The 10598-nt window shown below is 45.5% G+C and overlaps 1 non-coding gene and 1 pseudogene across 1 annotated transcript; both read right to left on the bottom strand.

The window, feature by feature from the left end:
• Nucleotides 1–634: 634 nt before the first annotated feature.
• Nucleotides 635–811, bottom strand: LOC118586481 (annotated as a pseudogene).
• A 6338-nt stretch (nt 812–7149) lies between these two features.
• On the bottom strand, nt 7150–7221 carry Trnah-gug. The gene has a single exon. It is a non-coding gene; the product is annotated as a tRNA-His (tRNA).
• Between the last annotated feature and the right edge of the window lie 3377 nt (nt 7222–10598).

The raw sequence follows: 10598 nt of genomic DNA, 5'->3' as shown, positions 1-10598 counted from the left end.
CAGGTTTGAGGCATGTTAAAAGCACAGAGCCAAGGAAGAAATTCAAACCAAACTTTGAGTTGCTTGACCCCAAATGCTCTCTGTGGTTTCACGAAAGCTCCAGACTTCAAATCTTACAGCTCTTCCTACTCATTTACAGCTGACTAGACTGTCATCTCTAAGAACTGGAGACTAGGAACCAGACCACTACTCAGACCAGAGAGGGGACAAGAGACTCTTTCAAGGTTTGAAGGGCCTTAAATAAGTTTAAGTGTTCAGTACCTAGCACTGGAAAAGCCAGAACAACAGAGAGGCACCATATTTCTGAGCTCACTTCTTGTTGCTGTCTGTTAATCAGTTGTGGAAAGTAATTTCTGTGAGAAGAACGTATCACTAGACAGTCACCACTTTTTTTTCCCCCTAACCATTTTTCACCGGCCTGGGTTGTGTAAAGGAACCAATAAGTAGAACTATAGGAAATTAAAGTAATGAATATGCATGCATTCTGTCTGTTACACACAGCCACGAACAAAGCTACAACGTACACAGAAACAAGGGGAAAAAACAAAACAACAAACAAACAAACAAAACCTGGAGGTTTCCAGAGGAAAGGAAATGTAATTTTTGAAGTCTGTCATTAACAACCTCATGTATATCAGGGAGAGCACGAACACAGTCTGCCGCTGACAAATTATGCATTCCAGTTTCTCAAAGTCTAGTTCTTGCATTTAGGGAAATCGCAGGGGTCAGCACAACCTGAGTGCAATGGGTGATCCTCACCCTGGAAAAGCCACCTTCCTGATTTACGGTGTCTGCTCTGCCAGGTAAGTATGCTTTTCACACCCGCAGCACTGACAGTGGACAGTGAACAGCCCCATGAGACCACTATTTAGATTTTATTTTTAAGTCATTTGAAGGATTCTGGAAGTGTCTCAGTAGTGCCAACAGACAAACAAGAACCTATGAGAAGTTGCCTGTGCTGTGGATAGCAGAACTGGGTAAGTGGGCTGCCCAGCCAGACCCTCTGGAACACAAAAGATCATGAATCCCAGACCTTGCACACTAAGTAAATACATTTTTGGTTTTGCTTTGATTTAATTGTGCTCTGGTTCTTCCCTCTTGGAGTAAGAAAGGATGTAACCTACTATATTTTTTGTTGTTGTTTTAAAATAATTTTAGTTTATACATCATACTTAAATTTGCAGAACTGCTTCCATTATAGACAGACTTATCATCATGAAAAGAAAAAGAAGATATGTCTACAGCTGAGGAGACCTTGGTAACACAAGGATGGCTTTGCAGCCTCAAAGTGCCGTGCCAAGGCTTACAGATTGACCAAGGCAGCAGTTGTCCTGAGGCCCTAAATGTTTCCTGAGAGTATTTCCTAAAGTCAAACAGACAAGCGAATCCGCTGTACACAGGATCATATAACACTTGTACAGAGGAAGTTCTCTAAGGTTTTACAAATCTCATAAGGCATCCCAAGAAATCATTACAACCAGGAAAATTCTTCTTCTTCTTCTTCTTCTTCTTCTTCTTCTTCTTCTTCTTCTTCTTCTTCTTCTTCTTCTTCTTCTTTTTTTTTGGTTTTTCGAGACAGAGTTTCTCTGTAGCTTTGGAGCCTGTCCTGGACTAGCTCCGTAGACCAGGCTGGTCTCGAACTCACAGATCTGCCTGCCTCTGCCTCCCGAGTGCTGCTGGGATTACAGGCGTGTGCCACCACCGCCCAGTCCAGGAAAATTCTTAAGCTAAATAAATATCCACGTGTAGGAAACCTCCACACTGAGTTAAAATGGAGCCAGTGCTGGGTCCAAAAGGGGCAGAAGAGGGAATCTTTTTGGACAGCAACTGTTTTCTTCCCACATGTTAAAAGTTCAGTTCCTCACCTGGATCTGGCCACACCCACGGTTGTTAAAGGATCCGTTGGATCTCTCTAACTAAAGCAGGAGATAAAACATTTGCCTTTGGGATTGTTAAACATGTACTTGTATTTTCTCCTCAGGTCTGCCAGCCGACAAATAAGGACACAGAGACTTGGTATTGATTAGGAAAGCCTGTCGTTAGCTTAGACTTGTCCCACTAACTCCTAAAATTAACCTGTTTCTTTTCATCTATATTCTGCCATGTGGCTTAGCTACCTCTGCTCTGTACCCTGTGTCTGACTTCTTCTGGTGAAATCCACATGCCTGGATTCCTCCTTCTCTTCCTTTCTCTCCCGGGAAATCCTGCCTAGCCTCTCCTGCCTAGCTGTTGACCATTCAGCTCTTTATTACACCAATCACAGCAATACATCCTTCACACAGTGTACAATCCCATAACAAAAACATGGACTTGTAAAACCTGTCACAGAGGGGTTGTAACCTTAGAGATGGTAAACACCACGAGGTTGTCAAACCTGTCACATTAATCAAATGACACCAAGTGTGTCCTAATCTTAAGATTGTAAACAGGCGGCTGTTCCAATCGGCTGACCGTTGGTTTAAACTCTTTTGTAAACAGGCAGTTCTGCTTTTATGGTTTTGTGGACATTTTGTCTGTCCTGATTGGTTGACCTATGGTTGAACCCAACATCTCTGTATTCCCTATCAATTGTCTATGTATCCCAACATTGCCGCCCATCTTCTCCTATTCCAGTGTAGAGTGAGTAGGCCCGGCATCGTGATAAAGAGTTTTACTTTGCAACTCTACTGCTTCTAGGAGTTCTTTAATCTAAAATTGGGGATACAAGAGTATATTGCAAAAATATATCTGCCTTGATGGGTGTGGTGGCACATGTTTTTAATTCCAGCACTCAGGAGACAGAGGCAGGTGGATCTCTGAGTTGAGGCCAGCCTGGTCTACAGGATGAATCCCAGACTAGCCGGGAGCACACAGAGAAACCCTGCCTTGGAAAACATAAAAAACAAACAAACAAATAAAATACCCAAATATTTAATACATATCAAAATCACCTGTGCTGTATTTACAAAAATGGGGAAAAGAATTGCATGTAAATGAAAACTATAAAATGCCCTTACATTGTCTGCTATTTCCAGTGACTTTCCTGTCTGTGTGCGCCCATCAGTGTCCTCCAAAGTCAGGTGTCCAGATCCAGCCCTTAATTTCAGCTTGCTGATTCTAGCTTATGCTTCCTCTGCTCTGTATCTCTGCACCGCTTCCCTTCCTTACCGATGTGACAGAATGCCCAACAGAGCACCCTGAGAAAAGAGCACCCTTGTTTCTGTTCCCGCTTCAGAGGGTGCACAGCCCTGCGGTGAGGAAGGCAGGGCAGCTACAGCAGCTCTGCTCTTGCACCGGGCTTATTCGCATCCTGGGGTGGGGTGGGGGGACGGAGAGGGGACGGGATGGGCCGGACACCACAGACACCACAACGACGAAGATGACAACCTCTCTGAATAGCCCCTTAACGCGGAGCAAGTGCTCCATCCCACCAGCCTGGGGGGTATATATTTTGCATTCAAACCAGAACACTGCTCTTCCTCCAGAAGAGCCATTTCATAGTGCATCCAATTCCACCGCGGGAGTCCCGTAGTCTCAACAATTCCAACAGTGTTCAGCAGCTCAGTCGCTTTTGAGACTCAAGACAATTCTTCTCGTTACATACCTTCAATATACAATGGTAAACCCTAAACATCCCCATTCCAAAAGGGTGAAGTAAATGCAAGCGATGGTACAGAGAAACCACCGAACTCGACTGCTCTGTGGGCAGAAAAGAAGAAAGATTTACTGGGGATTAGCCTGCCAAAGCCTACAGCGGGTGGGGTGGGGAGGGGAGACAGGGGGAAGAGCAAATGAAAGAAAAGCAAGCAGATTTCACATGACAGCAGGATGGGAATCTGAGCCATACAGGCTACCAGATTGATCCGCAACTTGGTGCCTGTCCTTGCCTGAGGTAGGCCTACATCCCTGGCGTCTCCAACATCTTAGGTCTCCATTTCAACTTAGGATTCACCCGAACAGCCTCACATGTTGGGCTGTAAGTGCGTTCCTGCCTGGCCCACTAGGGTTCCGGCAAAGGCTCCTTTTCACACAGGGCAAAGAGAGTCTGAGAATCCCGTGGGTCTCCTCCTACAAGGGCACAGCCCCAGAGCCATCTCACCTTCATGATCTAATTATTGTGAACTAACTCCACCCCCTAATCCCCTTGCATCATCGGTTGGGGTTTCAACACACAGACTTGGAGTGGAGGCAGACACACGCAGTCTGTTGCAATCTACCCAGAACAGAACATCCTAAACAGCGTGTGTGCCCCCACACTTTAGAGATGAAGAAACTTCCTAAAAATCAAAGGACTGCAAAACTTTCATTTTCTTCTTTATTAAAGGTCTAGAGTTTTTGGCCACAGGGGACAACCAGTCCATATTGGAGGGCAAGTAGCTCACAATGAATGGGAAAAGTAAGGTCTCAGAATATTTTGATCTGTATCATACAGCCAGACATGATGGTACAATTTTTTCATACAATATATTTTTATTATGTTTTTTCCTTCCACAACTCCTCCCAAATCCTCCCCACCCACCTAAGTTCATGTTCTTTCTCTCTCATGTTCTTCCAAACAAAATACCAAAATTCAAAACAAACAAACAAAACCACAATAAGGCAAGGGATGTCAGAACAAAACAAAACAAACAAATGAGGATTCATATTTTGCTGGACAGCTATTCCTGGGCATGGGGCCTGCCCTGGAGTGTGGCTGAGATGCCCAGGGATGCCCATTGGAGAAAACTGACAAACTGCTTGACTTTAACATACTGGACTGCGCCACCACTGCCAGCTTTAATCCCAGCACTCGGGAGGCAGTGCTAGGTGGATCTCTGTGAGTTCAAGGCCAACCTGGGCTACAGAGTGAGTTCTAGGACAGGTGCAAAGCTACACAGAGAAATCCTGTCTCGAAAAACAAACAAACAATAACAACAACAAAGATGTACTGGAAGCCACTTCAGACTAGGCAATACATAAATGGACGAATAATAAGAGTTGAAACCAACCCACAGCTACTTGATCAATTGGTTTTCATCTCTAGTAGTTCAGTGAGGGAAAGAAACCAGCTTTAATAAACAATGTTGGTTGGAACAACTTAACTCAATGTCCGTGTTGGAGAGCAAAATGTCATCAACTTTATTTCTGTTGAATGCTAACATAAATGTTAATTTGAGGCTGTGGGTCTAATGTGGTATAGTGCTTGCCTGGCATGTACGTGGTCCTGGGTTTGATTCCCCAGCCACACTCAAAAGTTAATTTGATGTGTGTCATAGGTCAAACCTTAAAATCTAGTGGTAAAGTACTTCAAGGAGATGATGATATGCAAAGATATGCTAAACAGCACCTAGGAAAAATGTATACAAAAAAAATGGAGCTGAATTTGGAAGTCTGCCTGAAATACCGGATCTGGGGGGGAGGGGTGCGCAGAAGCAGAAGGACCAGCAATTCTGCTCTTCCACAGGACCCAAGTTCAGGTCTTGGCACTCGCCTCAGATGGGTTACAATTGATGCCCTCTTATAGCCTTCACTGGTACAGACACATCTATGCCCCCATAACTCCCCATAGACATAACTTTTAAAATATTTTTTAAAGGCACACAGAGAATGATTTCAATGAAATAAGTTAGCTGGAGGTGGTGGTTCATGGCTATAATCCTAGCGTCTGGGATGCTGAGGCTAGAGGATTGCTGTAAGATCGAGGCCACACTCACTGTGCCACACAGGAATTTCAAGGCTAGATGGGGCTACAGTGGGAGATCTGGTAAGTTTAGCACTTCAGTAAGGACTCTTTCCTGTAAGGAAGGAAGAAGTCTTCTGGGCCACAAGCCCTTTCTTCTACTTTAGAGTGGCTGGTGGGCCTGAAAGCCTTTCCAGAACCCTTCACACAATAGAAACAGAAGCACCTCACAGTTCATGTACTGTGGTCACACTCATCAGTGAGACCAAAGTAAGGATGGAGGAGTAGCTCCGTGTTGCAGCAGGTACTCAGCACGCTCTAGGCCGCAAGATGGAACGCCAGTGTGATGGAACAGACACATGTGGTGGTTTGAAGGAAAGTGGACCCCATAGACTCCTAGGGAGTGGCATTATTAGGAGGTGTGGCCTTGCTGGAGAAATTGTGTCACCTGGGGTGGGCTTTGAGGTCTCAGAAGCTCAAGCTAGGCCCAGTGGCTCACTCTCTCTTCCTGCTGCCTGAGGATCCAGATGTAGAAGTCTCAGCTCCTTCTCCAGCACCCTGTCTGCCTGCATGCCGCCATATCCCACCATGATGATAATGGACTAAACCTCTGAAGTGTGAGTTTAAATGTTTCAGAGTTTAAATGTTTTCCTTTGTAAGAGTTCACGTGGTCATGGCATCTCTTCACAGCAATAGAACACTGACGAAGACACACTCCAAACCAGAAAGGACACCAAAGAGGGAGTGATAATAACGTGAAAGTGGACAGACTCGCAAGGCAGGAGAGCTATGAGGGGTGGGGAAAGCCAGGAGGGGGCAGAGGAGATACCTTTGTTCATGTTACTATCAAGGAATAAAACGCTGCCTGGCCTGTGGGCTAATGTCTGTATCCTACCAAGGGTCCTAGGCAGGAGGATCAGGAATTCTAGCTTTAAGTCAGCCTTGGACGCTCACTTTTTAAGGTGGATGAAAGGACTCGCTCTGCACCATGAAAACTGTCCTCTGACCTTCGTAGGTGCACCATGGCTCCCTCTCCCTGTCCCCGCTTCCTCTCTACCCACTCCCGGACCTTGCTGGGATGAGGGGAATTCACAGTGACTTGGTCCAGATGTTGACTTTTAAAAACCATTATTGTAAGATGCTCCAGTACTTCTGTTAGTACACAAATACGAAGCAGGGGAACTCTGAGTGCTGACAACCGCTGTAGACTGTAGGGATGAGTCTGAGGACGTTCATTTCCATTTCGTGCAAAATGTTCTCGGCGAGGCTGGAAACACACGGCTGAGTGCACGCAGGCCCCAGAGTAAGGGTGCCCGCTGGCGTGCCATTGTAGGTGACCGAGGGGAGGAGAGGGTGGGGGGCGGGGAGTGTTGTCGCCCACCCCAGATCTTGGGGGAGAGCAGTGTTTGGTGTTAGTGCTCCCCAGAGCACCGGGGGCGCTGGCGGGGAGATCTGTGGCTAGAAATGAGCTCAGAACCGGAGCAAAAGATCGCCGGGCAGAAGGACGATAGTGCCGTGACTCGGATTCGAACCGAGGTTGCTGCGGCCACAACGCAGAGTACTAACCACTATACGATCACGGCGAGCCACAGACCGAACGACGAGAACGTCACCGGCGCTCGCACAATTGGCTGAACCTCAGTCCAGGTCCTCCCGGCCCTGACCCCGGCGGCTGCTTCTCCCGGGATGCCTGCGCGGTAACGCGGCCACCCGCCGCTCCGCTGGAAGCGAGCGCGGACGCGGATGAATCTGCTGCCAGTTTGCGAGGTCTCCGAGCGGCCCGTGACGCAGAAGGCTGCGGCTGCGGCCGGCACGGAGGTGGGAACTTCCTCCTGCTGCGATGGGAAAGGTTTCCTCTGCTCTCTTCTGTGGCTCGCTTGGATAGTGAGGCCGTGTACTGGTCGGAAGGTGGGAAGTTCGAGCCTCTACTACTCCCAGTTTTCTTTTTGTGTTTTAGTTGTAGTGTTTGCCACCCCCACCCCCTGACTTCGCGACACCTTCATTTTCCTCCAATGTCTTTGCTGTGGCTGGTGCCCTTCGAGAGGCTGTGAATGGTGGTCCTGGCCAGCCTGGACTACATAGGGAGTTCAGCCAGAGGTACGCAGTTAAGACCCTACTCAAAAGAATAACAATGATATTAAAATAAAAAAAGGTTAAAAGTCGTTCTCTTTTCAAAGAGCCAGGGAGGAAACCAGCGGTACACAGACTCTTTTAAATAACAAAACAACCACCAGCAGTCTCGGGGTTCTTCACCATTTTAGGCATGTTTGCCATTTTCCCGAGTCAATGATTTATTTTGCTGTTACCTCATACATGTTGGATTAAATTGGGTCTAGGATTTTCTGATTACAAATCAGACATGAAATCTGACATGAGCTTCGGTGCCTTTCTTGCCTTTGACCAATGATCTAAGATTTTCTGGGGGAGGAGAACAAATGCCCTATTAGAGTATTTATGTATTTTATTTTATTTTCGTTGATTTGTTTCTCTCCTTCGGTGGCTTTTTTTCTAAAACTCTCTTAATGCTTGCTTTAGGGTTTCTGACACGCCTTGTGTTTTCCACATGTTTAAGTGACATTCTTCCCTTTATTTCAGCATTTCCCGGAATGCCTTTGTTTAGATGAGTTTTTTGTTTTTGTTTTAAGATTTATTTATTTATTTATTTACTTACTTACTTATTTATTTACTTATTTACTTATTTATTTATTCATTCATTCATTTATTTATTTATTTATTTATTTGTTTGTTTATTTATTTATTTATTTATTTATTTATTTATTTATTATGTATACAGCATGTGTGACTGCAGGCCAGAAGAGGGCACCAGATCTCATTACAGGTGGTTGTGAGCCACCATGTGGTTGCTGGGGATTGAACTCGGGACCTCTGGAAGAGCAGTCGGTGCTCTGGACCTCTGAGCCACCTCTCCAGCCCTGAGTTATTTTTAAAGTAGGATCTTCTGTAGCCCAGGCTGGCCTCAGTTCCTTTTGTGTAGAGCATCGCCTTGAACTCCCCATCCTCCTTCCTCAGCATCTCTAGTGTTAGAATTTCAGGTCTATGCCATCAAGTCTGGATCCTTTTTTTTTTTCTTTCCTGAGTCCATTTTTAGAAAATAACTATTACTGTAACAAGTCTTTTTCTGTCCCACTAGCCGGCTCCCAAATAATGGCATGGAGACTTCTTACTAATTATGAATTGGCCTTAGCTTAGGCTTCTCCCACTAGCTCTTATAACTGAAATTAACCCATTTGTATTAATCCACATCTTTGTTCATGGCTTTTTTCCTTCTACCTCAGACCTCCTGTTTCCTCTGGGTGTCTTCTGGTCTCTCCCACATCTAGATTCATCTCTTCCTCTCTCTCTGCCTGGAAGTCCCACCTAGCCTCTCCTGCCTAGCTATTGGCCATTCAGCTCTTTATTACACCGTTCAGAAAAGCTCTTTATTACACCTTGGCAAACACACATCTTCACAGTGAACAAAAAGATTATTCCACAACATATTATGGCATAGATTTTTCTCGCCCTCAGTGTTTTTTTTTTTTGTTTTTTTTTTTTTTTTAATTGCCTTTGCCGTGTTCTCCTTTAGGCGGCTACAGATAGTCTTGGAAACTGCAGGAAGGAATGTGACATGAGCTTTCTCCTTGTTCCCACGTATTACAATGTCGTTTCCGCTGGAGTCGATTATAACCTGTCTGGGGCTAATTTTACATCATGGCTCTCGGATTGAGTTCCTCAGCTTTCTGCGAGTCTTGCTTTCATTGTGACAGGCCCCGGATCTTACTTAACCAACAGATGTCATCCAAGCCACAAAACTCAGCAGGTAGACAGCAACACCTGCCAAAACGAAACACAGGCCTAATCCATCAGAGTTCACAGTTCTGGGAAAGTCTCTAAATGCACTGACCTTGCCCTGTGACGCCGCTTCTGGCTAACTGTTCTTGTTAACTTAGGCCTGTCCCTCAGAATGTGGTTTTGTGCTAAAAGTTCACCCTGAGAAAGGTTCTGTCCATACTGGGATCCCGAGCACCCACTGTAGCCGCCACCAGCTACTAGTAATGACTTTCATTTTTATTTGTTTGCTTTTGTTTTGTGAGACAGAGCTTTTCCTTTATAACAGTTGTTCTGGCACTCACTCTGTAGACCAGGGTAGCCTCAAACTCACAGAGATCTGCCTGCCTCTACTTCCCCAGTGCTGGGATTAAAGGCGTGCACCACACCCAGCTTACTAACGGCTTTCTATCGGTTAAACCTGTCGAGTAGTCTTCTCTGGCAGATCCCCCACAACACAATAATCTTTGTCCTGGTTGGGGAATTTCCAGCCATTGTTTCTTCAAACATTTTTCCTCTACCTACAGTTTTCATGAAGCCCAGTCTGCACATACTAGGCCATATAAGCTTGTCTTATAATTCATAGATCTGTTCATTTTTAAAAATTTTTGCCACCACGTGTCTATGCACAATGCATGTGTGCGGGTGCTGGGAATTGGACGTCCCTTTGGCACATCTCTAGGGTCCTCCAGAAGGGCAGCCAGTCCTCTCAACCACGGAGCCATTTCTCCAGCCCCAGATTGGATATTTTTAATTGCTTATGGATATATTTCCCTGATCACGTGTTCTGCAATATGTAACCTGCCGCTAATCCTTCTAGCAAAGCTGCCCTCTCTAACATCTTACTTTTAATCTCTAATCTCTCATTTGGTTGATTTTAAATATCCTGAATCTCCTTTTGGAGATTTGGGTCTGTGAAATTCAGGCATAATAACTGAAAGTTCTGTCTCCTAGTTCTAACACCATAATACATCTGATTCTGATTTTCTTCTTGTCTGGGGTCATGGCTGCCTGTGCCTTGGCACGCCTGATGTTCCTTGGTTGCTTTCCAATGATGATAACTGAGTCCTTGGGTTTTGCACAGGCCCGGGGAGACAGACTGGAATGAGCCCACCCTGCTTCCTCCAAAGAG

Source organism: Onychomys torridus, chromosome 6, assembly GCF_903995425.1.
Source record: "Onychomys torridus chromosome 6, mOncTor1.1, whole genome shotgun sequence".
NCBI lineage: Eukaryota > Metazoa > Chordata > Mammalia > Rodentia > Cricetidae > Onychomys > Onychomys torridus.
Note: the sequence above shows the minus strand (reverse complement) of the source record. Positions and strands in the feature narration are given on the sequence as shown.